Source organism: Sphaerodactylus townsendi, linkage group LG03 (genome assembly GCF_021028975.2).
Source record: "Sphaerodactylus townsendi isolate TG3544 linkage group LG03, MPM_Stown_v2.3, whole genome shotgun sequence".
In the NCBI taxonomy this organism is placed as follows: Eukaryota; Metazoa; Chordata; class Lepidosauria; order Squamata; family Sphaerodactylidae; genus Sphaerodactylus; species Sphaerodactylus townsendi.
This window is the reverse complement of record NC_059427.1, coordinates 157,927,805-157,940,655: the sequence shown is the minus strand read 5'-3', so window position 1 is coordinate 157,940,655 and position 12,851 is coordinate 157,927,805. Positions and strand designations below refer to the sequence as shown.

At 44.7% G+C, this 12,851-nt stretch overlaps 1 protein-coding gene across 1 annotated transcript in view; it reads left to right on the top strand.

Annotated features, from left to right (window-relative positions):
* The first annotated feature begins 5,511 nt into the window (after nucleotides 1-5,511).
* The window catches only part of ITGB7 (integrin subunit beta 7), a 53,658-nt gene continuing 46,318 nt past the window's right edge, over nucleotides 5,512-12,851 (top strand). The window contains exon 1 of the mRNA XM_048490860.1: nucleotides 5,512-5,577. The gene's annotated coding sequence lies outside the window, so the exon portion shown is untranslated. The remainder of the gene's footprint in view (nucleotides 5,578-12,851) is intronic.

The window sequence follows — 12,851 nt, the reverse complement described above, 5'->3', positions numbered from 1 at the left end:
CCATTGATGCAGTCTTAAATAAGGTTACACTCTTAGCCTATGGAAGACAACAGACTTCATAGAGTGCAACTCTGCTTAATCTTGCATGATTAGTTTTCTATAAGCAAAACTGCTTATAGGACAAAAAGAGAGAGTGCTGGCAACTCCACCACCTTATGGTACTTTAGCACGTGCGCCTTAGCTTTTGCCTTCTGAGAGTTAAAGAAATAAAATAAAAGCTGAAAACTAGAAAAGAATAGAAAAGAATGTGAGTTAGCCATACAGAGTCTCATACTGCTATAGAAGAGTTAAGTAGTCACACATTTGGACATCAAAAACTGTCTAACACTGACAAGACAGAGCTCCTCACTAGTATATTAACATACAGAAATTAACAGTATATTAACATACAGAAATTAACATGGTCTTACGATGCATATTGTATTTAGTAAAACTGGCATTTTATACATTCTGAGTGAGCAGAACCTTTAAAAGCATCCCAAAAGAGAAAATATTTCACAGATGTTTTTCAGTGGGGTGTAGTGGAGAAGCGGGTTTGATTCTCCACTCTCCTGCTGGGTGACCTTGGGCTAGTCATAATTTTCTCTGAACTCTCTCAGCCCCACTTACCTCACAAGGTGTCTGTTTTGGGGAGAGGTAGGGAAAGGAGTTTGTAAACCAATCTGAGACTCTTCACAGTTGAGAAAAGTGGGGTATAAATCCAAACTCTTCTTTTTCTTCTTCCCTCCAAAATGTATCCTCCTAAAACTGTGGGAAGGGTGTCCCCAGTGTCTTTTACTATTTTTTTCTAGGTTTTCTCCCTGGCCTTCTCATCTATAGTTAAAAGCAGCAGATAAAACCAAAGCTCCAGTGTTTGGATGAGCTCATTCCGCACATGCAGAATAATGCACTTTCAAACTGCTTTCAGTGCTCTTTGAAGCTGTGCGGAATAGCAAAATCCACTTGCAAACAGTTGTGAAAGTGGTTTGAAAACACATTATTTTGTGTGTGCGGAAGGGGCCTTAGGCAGTTCAAACCACATCCCTTGGCATCAGTTATCATGACCTTCAGTGCAGCATGGCTGGTGTGTCACTCACCAACAAGAAGGGGAAGTTTCAGTATAGTTGATGGAGCAAATCTCTCTGATACTCACCTGTATCGTTCCCCAGGGATCAAAGGAAAGTGAGTCAAATGCCCCAATTTAATCTTTCCAGGGGTCACTTCAGCTTGCAATTCACTCCCAAATATGGCCATAAATTGGATGCAGAACTGAATGACAGGTCAGGATAACTGATTGAAGATCATCTCAGGGATCTTTAGTGCTACAGCAAAGGAGTCTCTACTGCAGCTGTTAGCCGACCTTCCTTGCAAGGCGAGGTTTGAAGGATGTTGATTTAGATCTGGTGATTTCCTCATAACCCACGGAAATTTATAAATGTCTGTGTGTATTCTAAAAGTAACAAAAGGGGATTACCTTTATTAAAACCAGCCACAACATCACAAAGAAGTGAGTCAACTCTTGAGTTCTCTAGAAATCGGCTTTGGGCTGGTGTGCCATTTAGGGGATGGAACGGAATTGTTTTCACTTGCCCCGGAAGGTACGACCAGAACCAAGGAGTTGAAATTAAATCAAGAGTTTTTGGGAAATCATTAGGAAGAATTTCCAGGCAGACTGTTCCTCGGTCGAACAGGCTTCCTGGGAGATGCAGGGCTTGCCTTCTTTGGAGGTTTTAAAGCAGAGGTTGGATGGCCATCTGACAGCAATGCGGATTCTGTGAACTTAGGCAGATCGTGAGAGGGAGGGCTGGAAGAGGTGAATCAGTGTCAAGCCCTCATGGCCTTTCTTACATGGTCAGGGTAATACTAATCACCACTTTGGGGTCAGGAAGGAGTTTCCTTCAGACCAGATTGGCCAGGGGGCGGGGTGGGGGGGAGGTAGTTGTGAATTTCCTGCGTTGTGCAGAGGGTTGGATTAGATGACCCTTGAGGTCTCTTCCTGCTCTCTGTTTCCATGCTCAGCAAAACAAAAATGAAAGGGGAGAGGGGAAAAAAACACTCTTGGAAATGATGGAAAAATCTAAATGTACAGATTGTAATATCGTTCACATTTCTATCCTTCCTTCAAGGAGAATAGGGTAGCATACACTGTTCTCCCCTCCTCGTTTTGTCCTCACAATAACCCTGTGAGTCTGACTCAGACAGAAAAAAGTGACCTCAATGGTTGAGGTGGGATTTGAATGTGCTCCTCCCAATCGAGCTCTCTGACTACACCACACTGACTTTTATCATGCTTTTAACATAACCTGAAGAACTCCCAACTCATTTTTAAACTCCTAATTTGATTCTAATAGAAACATTTGAATCTGACCCTCATAACAATATTCTACTTTCCTTCTGTGAATGGTCAACATGGGGATCTACACACGGTTAGCACCAGAAGCCTGTAAGCTACTAACAGTTCACTTCAAATTCAGACAAATTTGCCTGCTTCTAAGGAGAACAGACATTAAATAAACACCTCAAAAGGGGGGGGGGAGAAACAGATTTACAGAGAAGTTTATAAAGTCTTTATGAAAGCAGGAAAATTCCAGACTTGTTTATTTTTTGTTGCATGAGAATTGGAAGTATTAATAGCATACAAGAACCAATGTGACACAAAAGTGTAAAATAAGAATACAGTTTATGCTAAAAGTAGGAAGTAAAAAAAGAGAAAAAAGAAAGCCACAACTATGGGTCTAGAACAGGGGTAGGGAACCTGCGGCTCTCCAGATGTTCAGGAACTACAATTCCCATCAGCCCCTACCAGCATGGCCAATTGGCCATGCTGACAGAGGCTGATGGGAATTGTAGTTCCTGAACATCTGGAGAGCTGCAGGTTCCCTATTCCTGGTCTAGAAACAGGAAGGGCCCAATCCGGCTGAAATTAAGTTCTTTCAGACTCAATGGTTTTCATTAGGAATATGGTGCTAAAAAAATTTATTCCAAAATTAATGGAGTTTTTCTTCTTTTGCATGGGTTGCTTATAGATTTGAGATTCACCCTTGCATCGTAAATGCTACAGTTATTTACTAAATTCTTATGGTTGCTCTTGTGCAAGGTGATAAGAGTACCTTAACATTTTTATCAGCTGTAAAGAAATGCTTTTGTTTCATTGCTCCTCATTCACTGTGAAAGTTTGACAGGCTGCTTAGTGCATAGAAAACCCGGCCTTTTACATTATCTCTTACCCCTCCCCCTCCCCTTGAAGTGCCTTTCTACCCTCAGAGTCACAGTAGTTCAAAGAGTTTAAAGAATGGTTGCAAACATTACCAAGTAAAGACGATGAATGTTTGTACACATGAAACATGGAAAATAAAGATTAAATCGCCATAACCAGATTTGGAGCGGGGGAGGTTTATTTGCTGGTTGAGGACAGTGGGTTTTTTTAGTTGGATATTTTTGGTGCTGTTTTTTCTGTGCACTTTGGTGTTGCTTTGAAAGACCAAGAGCTTGCATTTGTGTTAAGTGCCTTCAAGTTGCTTCTGACTTATGGTGACCCTCTGAATCAGTGTCTTCTAAAACATTTTATCATTAACAGCCTTGCTCTGGTCTTGAAAACTGAATATAAATATTTCTGCCATGAGGGGGTGGGGGAGTTTAAAAGAAAAACTTGGAACATTGGATCTCCAAAATAGTATGTTCCAAACTCCATTCTTAAAAATTCTCAGCTCTGCAATTAATTTTTAAAGTTTGTTATATTTCTTTGTCATGTGCAGTGATTCTGAAAAATATCCTCTTTGAATTACAGTGACTCTGAGGGTCCTCCAAAAAGAGAGAGAGAGAGAGAGAGAGAGAGAGAGAGAGAGAGAGCCTCTCACACATGGAAGCGTCTGCCAACTGTCTGTGCCCTGAAGGAAATGTTTCCTTCCAAAATCTCTAAATGACACAACAGTTCTGACTGAGAAACTTTTTTATTGTCAGAACAAAAATTTTAGTAACATGGAGAGGATGTTTAAGAGTTCATATTTCTCTTCACATTTTCTCACATATATTTTTTTTCTAAGAAGTTGTCTAAATAATATTTAGCTGCTCCTCCAGGGCACTTGTCTGTTAGGCAGGGCAGTATCTCTGAAAGAAAAGTAAAATAACCTGTTGTCTTTCTGTCATGAACTAAATAAAGAAATGACACCAGAAGCTTATAAAGTTGAAACCAGAAATTGATAGATGTTATTTACAGGAACAAGTTTAAAAGAGATAAACTAGCAAAGGATTAAGGAGAAAAAATATACATAGGTACAAAGAATCCACGAGAGGCTACTATGTTCATGATTTTGTTAAGTAACTTTTTCAGTTGATACAAATTACAGACAGGACACTATCTTGGTGCCTTCCTGATGATACTGTCACATCCTGCCCAGATGCTTAGGGTGAGGCTGGGGTTTATATTCAGGAGCCTGTGTGTAACTATGGCTTTATCACTTTCATCACTGTAGATTCCCCCTGATAAGTTAATTGGGTGTATATGTGTGGGAATTAAAAAGTTGGAGTTAAAAATAATTTTGTAATAATAATCTCCCTTACTGAGTCCCCAAAGCCTTTAACAGACATATGTATTGGGCAGTGACCGTGTGTGTGTGTGCGTGCGCGCACGCATGCCCTAAGAAAGCAGAGAGGGCTATGATGAAATAGTTCTGTAGCTGAATCAAGAAGTAGAAGTGAAACAACCACCATTAACTTGGAATACAGATAGAGAGAGAAGACAACCAGCTTTAGTGGCTCATTACCGCTACACTGCTGACCATGTTCTGTATTTTTTAAATTACATCTTAATTGTACTTCCTGTACCTCCTGTTTGACTCATGAGCAGCAGTGGTGTAGTGGTAAAGAGCAGGTGTACTCTAATCTGGAGGAGCTGGATTTGATTCCCTGCTCTGCCGTTTGAATTGTGGCAGCTTATCTGGGAAATTCAGATTAGCCTGTGCACTCCCACACACGCCAGCTGGGTGACCTTGGGCACGTCACAGTTCTTCTGGGCTCTCAGCCCCACCTATCTCACAGGGTGTTTGTTGTGGGGGGGGGGGAGAAGGGAAAGGAATTTGTAAGCCCCTTTGAGTCTCCTTACAGGAGAGAAAGGGGGGAATATAAATCCAAATCTTCTTCTTCTTTTCACCCAGAACTTCTTCTGCAAGGGTCTGCTTAGCGAGGACCACTTTCCCCGGGGGCTGCATCCCACGAGTCCAAGCAAGTTGATGTTGCAACGTGACGCGCGTTCGTCTGCAAGGGGTCATCAGACTCCAGTTCATGCTTCTTATTTACTGCGCTCTATTTCAGCTGGCCCCTTTGGGACCTGCCACCCCCCCCCCCCCCACCGCCTCCGTTCTATGCAACCCGTTCCTCTCTTTGCCTTTAGAAGACGCAAACGACGCATGCAAATCGTCCTTTGCACCCACCCGGGCTGAGCTCGGGGGAAGGAAGTGCCCGGCTAGGTCCCCACCTTCGCCTTCAAGTTTACGCGCTCGAGCACGCGGAGATCTTCAGAGATGCGACGGGTGACTCCGGCTGTGCAAGCGATCAAGAGCCAGTGCGCTTTTGGAATCGACTTGCCCAAGGCGGAGACTTGTGAGTCATCCAACTCTTTCGCATTGACTTTTCCAGGATGTTTGCAAGGGGGCTGGAAACATAAGAGGAGAGAGGGGACAGTTTGCCCGTTGACCAAAGTCGGGGGTGGTTAACCTATGCTTTCCAGAGCAGCTTGCCCCGCAGAAATCAAGCGATGAAACTTTTCACGCCTTAGCACAGAAAGTGAATCAGCCAATTCCTGGTTCACTGGTGGCAGTTGAAGGGTGGTCGAAAGGTCAGCATCTCTGCAGATGAAGGTCGTGATCATAAAGCTGTTAGGCTGAATGTGAGCAGGAAATGTCAATCCTTAAGAAACATTTCTGTTCTTCCTGGCATTTAACCCTAAATCTCTCTCCTTTCCCTTTCATCTCCTTTTTCTAATGTATCACACCCTTCTTTTCACGCAGAAAGTAAATTTTATGTGTGGGCTACCATTTCTTTCTTTCTTTCTTTCTTTCTTTCTTTCTTTCTTTCTTTCTTTCTTTCTTTCTTTCTTTCTTTCTTTCTTTCTTTCTTTCTTTCTTTCTTTCTTTCTTTCTTCCTTCCTTGACAGCAAGTTACTTGCCCTGAAGATCCATGGCGGCGAGGTGGGGCTTGAATTCAAATTCGTCTTTCTCCTCAATGGGCCGACTTGCTCCACTGTTCTGACTGCTCTTTAGGAAACAAGTTTTGATGCTCAATTGAGCTGCAACTTGTGTTCGTTGTCTCTTGCCTTCCCATGGGGAATGCACATTTGTCAGGTTTTCAAGGCAAGAGATAATCAGAGGTGGTTTGTCATTCCTGCCTCTGTATGGGCTAAGAGGATTTTTAGAGCACTGTGACTGGCCCAAGATCACCCAGCAGGCTTCACGTGGAGGAGCGGGGAATGCAACTAGTTGTCCAGATTAGAGTCCGCTGCTCTTAACCACTGTATCACACTGTCTCTCTTTCTACCTGTTTTCCTTAAAAAATACATTATGCAAAGAAACACTAAGGCTCATTATGCACACGCAGAATAATGCACTTTCAAACTGCTTTTGGTGCTCTTTGAAGCTGTGCGGAGTGGCAAAATCCACTTGCAAACAGTTGTGAAAGTGGTTTGGAAACGCATTATTTTGCGTGTGCAGAAGGGGCCCATGATTGTTCTCACAAGTGACAAAACAAAGTGGGTCTTTGTTTTGACTGCAGTGCGAAACATTCTTCTAGTTTGTTCCTTCTGCACAGATTTTTATGCTTTCTTGTGACCAGCATATTCATCATCGCTGTGCAAAGCTTAAATGCTACATTTGTGAACTGAGGTCATGATCTGGGGGGGGGGGGGAATTACATGCATGTGTGGGAGAAGGGTTGCACACTAACAGAGAGATCTGTTGTCTATGAGAATATGTGTTCTTAGTTCCTTCAGCAATAGCAACAGTTACATTGAAACATCAGGTGGTTGTTTTAAGTTTTTTAAAAAATTGAATTAAATAATGCAGGAGTTCCTAACCTTTTTGAGCCTATGGGCATCTTTGGAATGCTGATACTGTACAGTAGGTACAGCCACAAAATGGTTGCCCCAAAATATCTGCACAGCCAATCAGAAATGTTGCTGGGTAAAAGTTTTGCTTGGCCCATGGTGGGCACCAGGAAAGGTGGTGGTGGGCACCGTGGAGCCTATGGTCACCACATTGGAGACCCCTGAAATAGAGAGTGCCTTCTTGAGAGAAACCTCTATAACTTTCCTCTGTAATTTTCTTTGGAGTCTAAAAGTCTGCAAAGTGCAGTTTAAGAGCCACAGGAGTATCCCTGCTTACTTTAATTACTTCATTGGTATTAAAAATGTCACTTTCCCCTCCTTTTTAAAAAAATGATCAGTTATTTCAGATAAATGTCCGGTTAATCGTTGAACCATGGGTACAATTCAGGGATGCTCGTGCTTTGGTAGGTGACGTGGTCTGATGTGTTATGTGCACTCATAGATTGCAGTCCTCATATATCCTTTCTTTTTTAATCGAATGTTAGCAAAAACCATTCACCTTTCCCAAACTGAGTACACTACAATAAGAATATAAAGTGTTTTGTGTTGAAGATTAATGTGGCGTACAGAATATGGCGTTTCTGGTGTCAGAACTGGGACGGAGGTTTCTTTTAAATTCACAGAGAGGTGGGGGAGGGGGAAGGAGGAGAGAAACATCTTCTCAACTAGATGTTATGCTTTTATCTGATTCTGAGTAACGTACATTAATTGGTTCCGAAATTCTTGTGATAATTTGATTTCATGAGAAGAGATGAGCAGATGATAGATAAAATTCAAATAGGCAAGAGAAGCTTAGAAATCAAAACAGGATGACATAAAATATTGATGTAAATGTGCTAGCTTGCACAATTAGGTTTTTGAACTCTCCCATCCCAGGGCATCTGTAAGCCTTTTTTTGCACCAAAAAAAATATTGTTGCTGAGTTCACAGGAATGAAATAATGTTTTTAAAATTTTTACTTACATGACACATACCAGACCACAATGCTGACTGTTTAGTTGCTGTGAATACGAAACTGGGATTACTAATCTGAATTGATATTTTTAATTATTTAAATTTTATTGGTAAACATGCATTAAAAACTGGGGGGGAAACACTGCTTTGTTGTTTGGATTGTGTGGGTTAGATGTCATAATTGAATGTGTGGTGAGAAATGATTCATTTGGATTTTGGAAATGCGGAGATCCGTATATATCCTGATTGTCTGTATGGAAAGGATGAGGGAAGCTGTTGTTTAGCATGTGCTGGTAGATAAAATTAAAATTTCATACAGAATGGGGCTAGAATGAGATGCTCTGTCAATTTCTAACAAACTGAAGAGGAAACCGCACTGTGTTTCACATTGTGTCACTTCATACTGGGTCAAATTTTGGCCAGTCATGAGACTAAGACTACAGTTTGTTGAGGCGACTTTCTATCCGGGTCATCGTAGGGTTGCATAAGAAACCAACTCTTGGCAAGTAGCACAAACTTCTCAGGTCCTGTTTTTTTTGGTCTTTCTTTGTTGCTACACTTCTGTTTGTTGGCTTGAATCCTTGGATGGATATTTTTGTAAATACATTTAATATGAAGTAGTTGCCACCTCCGGGTTGGGAAATTCCTGGAGATTTTGGAGTAGAGCTTAGGGAGACAGGGTGTGGGAAGAGGAGGAAATTGAGCCAAATGGCCATTTTCTCCATCTGTCTGGTCTGCAGATCAGTTGTAATTCTGAAAGGTCTCCAGGCCCCACCTGGAGGCTGGCAACCATAATAGCAGTTGTTTTAACTGGCACATTTGGGGCTCTATTAAATATGTACCAATCTGATCTTTGGAGCAAAATCTGCTGGGAAATCCTTCGTGGAAATAAATGGCATTGATTTCAGCTTTCGTTTATACAAGTAGGAACCCTCAATAAACGTGTACAACTATCTCATTCTCCCCGCACCCTTTGCTCCTGTGCTCTCCCCTACTTTGCTCAGTCTCTCGCTTGTTCTCCTTCCTGCCACCTCTTTTCTTACTCTTGCTCTCCCCATGCCTGTCACCTTCTCTTTTTGCCCCCTACCCCATCACTCTTTTTCTCTCTTTCTGCCCCCGTAGTCAATCACTCCATTTCTGCTACTGATCACCCTAATGGACTCCGACCTTCTTCCCCCGCCAGCAGCAGCAGTGGCAGAAACTCTCCTAGAATCCCAAAAGACAGAGACGTATCTAGGGAAAATGTAGCCTGGTGCAACATGTGAGTTTTCTGCCCCCACCCCCACCCCAGTGGTGGGATTCAAATAATTTAACAACTGGTTGTTTACAAGCACCATTTTGACAACCAGTTCTGCCGAAGTGGTGCGAACCTGCAGAATCCCACCACTGCCCCCCCCCCCAATATGGGCAGCCTCCCTCCCTCACCATGACCAAACAATGTCTTTTTGCACCAGGTAATCTCTTCCGGGGGGAAAGAAGGAGGGGTGTGGGAGCAATTTTCCGCCTGCCACGTGACTAAATGGCCGCAGCCCAGGGACATTTGACCCCATATGTCCCCCTGGGCGGTACGCCCCTGCCAACAGATCTCCCAGCTACAGAGATTGGTTCCCTTTGGGGTTGGCAGTTCCAGGTTGAGAAATTCCTGGAAATTTGGAGGTGGACAAGGGCATATCTGTCCGAAACAGTGCCCAGGGCAAGCACAGTGGCTCATCCTGCCTCCAGACCTCAAACATAGCGTTCCAGAGTGGGTGGGCCTGCTTCACCTTGTGCTTGGCTGGATCCTGAGAGCTGGGTCTGACCAACTCCAGCTTTACACTGCCAGGTCTCTTCTGAGCTCCACTTGACCTTTGGAGGTGGAGCTTGGGGGGTAGAGTCAGCAGCATAAAGTTGGAGCTGGTCATGCTGAGTGCTCAGTTTGATGCTGGGCTCTGCCTGACTTGGTCGAGCTTTAAATGGCCTTCTTGAAGCCTGCAGTTTAAAGCTGAACTTGACCAAGCTGAACTAATGTTGAATTGCCGTTTCCCCCAACATTCCTGAGTTTGGGGTGGGGTGAGCCCAGTTGAATGCTGGCCAACTTCAGTGTTCAATTGTGTGCCTGTCCCTCCCAGACGGGAGTGGAGGGAGGGTGGGGAGACAATTGGCTGAATGGGCCCCCCCTGTGACCCACTCAAGTGGCGCCTGGGGATCTAGCACCCTCTTATCCCCCCAGAGGCGTATGGGGGGGGGAAATGGTACCCGGCGACAACACTTGCTCTGGGCGCCCCCATGCCCCTTCATGCTTGGGGGCGGGGCTCAGACAGGCCCCACAGTGCCTGTCCAAGCCCCCCTGCCTCCCTGCCGTGGTGTGTCCAGCCTCTCCCACAGTGCGCAAAGCCTCTCCCCTGCCGGTGCGCCCAGAAACTCCTGGGGGGTCGCACTGAAGAGGCCTCCTGTGGCAGGGCATATCGACTCGCGAGGCAGGACCATTTCGTCACATGGGGGGGTGTCCGACGCCCCCCACGTGACCGAAAGGCCTGTGCCCAGGGACATGGGATGGGAGGCAAGGGCCCCAGCATCTTGATATGACCCACCCACCCTAGCGGAGGGAAAGGGAAGGGAAGGAGGGGGGTGTCCCCATGTCCCTAGGTCGGTACACCACTACATTCCCCTCATTATGCCTGTGGGGGAGAACCTTGGAAATGAGAGCTTTTTGCGGGAGGGCAAGCATATAATTCTGCAGATTCCACTCTCAAAAGCAGCTATTTTCTCCCGGGGATCTGATCTTTGTCACGTGTAGATTAGCTGTAATTGTGTATAATCTCTGGCCCTGACTTGGATGTTGGTAATGTTAGATGCCCTGGAGGAAATGGCTGCTTTGAAAGGGGGAGGGGGAGGGGTGCCATGCAAGGGAAAAGAAGTGAGGGAGGGAAGAGAGTGAGGGGCAGCATGCAAGGGACGGGAGGGAGGGGCCAGGCACCCTAGATTCCCTGAATACTGCAGTTACAGTTAAGAAAACCAGGCACACATTACTCAGGAGTAAGCTCAGTACAGCAACCGTGACATACTTTGAATGACTGCGTCGCGCCCCTCAGAGGGTTTCCTCAGAAGTGTCACCCATTGCCACCAACCAAACTTACTCCCAGGTAAAGGATCATGACCAGCCAGCCTAGATGTGTGGGAGGGGGGCCTTTCCATTCCCCCCCCCCCCCAGAAACGGGAATGGCAGGCACACACACTCAACAATACTGGACACTCATCACATGTATCAGGCTGCGTGTTTGCATGAGCACATACTGCTGGCCTCTGCAATTGATTTGCTGCTACTGTTCCTTTCCCATTTCACCACAATAATCCACAGCAACACGTGGCTGGGCCACGCTAGTATATATAAAAATCTATCCGTGCGTTTCTCTGCTGACAGGTAATCTCTCAAACTACTGGAACAATTGCTTTAAATTTTTCACACAACATCGCATTCACGTGCGGCAAGGTTTCCATATCGTTTCCACACATCCTGTTGTGTACATGTCACACAACATGCCCCTCCTCTCCCTTGCAAGCATCGTTCGAACCGTTCGCTTCCCCTTTTCTTTCTTTTCCACTTCACAGCAACGTGTGGCCGGGCCCACTAGTACCAAATAAAAGCTCCGCTGCTAATTCAGTGAATTTGTGGGAACTAGTAACTCAAGAGAGTTGAAAGCCTATTGTTCTTTTCTGCAAATTTCTCTACTTAACTATCACACCTGGGTCCAAAGGGTTCTGCAGGTTTTTGGAGCATTGCAGAAAAATTGACAAAATCTGTTTGACCGAAAGGTAACCGCAATAAACAAAAGGAGTGTGTTCATCACAATCAACAACAGCTCTAGACTACCTCTTTCAGATCTCTGGGGAAAACAACGGCAAACTGTTGCATCACATGGGAGCATAGTCCCACTTGTTTTGGTGTTTGTATTTGGCTGGTTCCTGATGCTACAGCAGGTGTGAACTGAGTGTGGTAGAAGCTGTAACCACGCTCCAACCTCAGGCAGAAAGTCCTGATGAAGAAGCTTACAAAACGGAAATGAACACAATTTTACAGTGCTCGTTGCTTGCTTTATTTGTCTGCCCTCCTTTGGGTGGGGTGGCTGCGTGGGTTGGAAAGACTTTTTCCCCCAAAGCAAAAGAACCAGTGCAGTTTATGTGGCTATATGTACTGTTAGCTACAGCAAAGCTGCTGAATTATTCCATGCCTTGGAACAAACTTCTATGAACATGGGTAGCTAATGGAAATCAGAAGGCTCCGGAGCATACCTCTTCCAATGTGTGGCTTATCATTCACCCCATGGACTGCTAAGCTGGCTCTGTGCATCTCCAGTGAAAAGACAGAGAGGTGGTCAATGTATTGTCAAAGGCTTTCACGGCCAGATTCAACTGGTTGTTGTGGGCTGGCTTTCTGTTTCTCCAGAGGTCTGTGTGGCTGAGGCAGATGCCCTGGGAATTTTGGCGGCTCAGGCTGAAACTTGATCTGCTTTTGTGAGGGATCCAAATGTATCTCAGAGGAGGCAAAGGATAGTATTGGGATAATTTGTAGCTGTTCTGAGTTCATTGTTTCTGGTATTTTGGTGCTTAATTTGAACAAGCATTCAGCATTTGAAATTTCAGCGTGCATCTCAGAAGCAGTTTCTAGTGCTGGGGCTCAGACTCGAAAATATGGGAAGTGACACCACAAAGAGATTGCCTCTGAGCTCATGCAAAGTACATTTCCTCTCCTTTTAACTCAGTTACTGCAGTTTAACCGCCCATATCTTTTTAGCCACCACAGTGAGAGGTTGCCGCTTTGTGCATTGGCTCCCCTTGTTCTTTA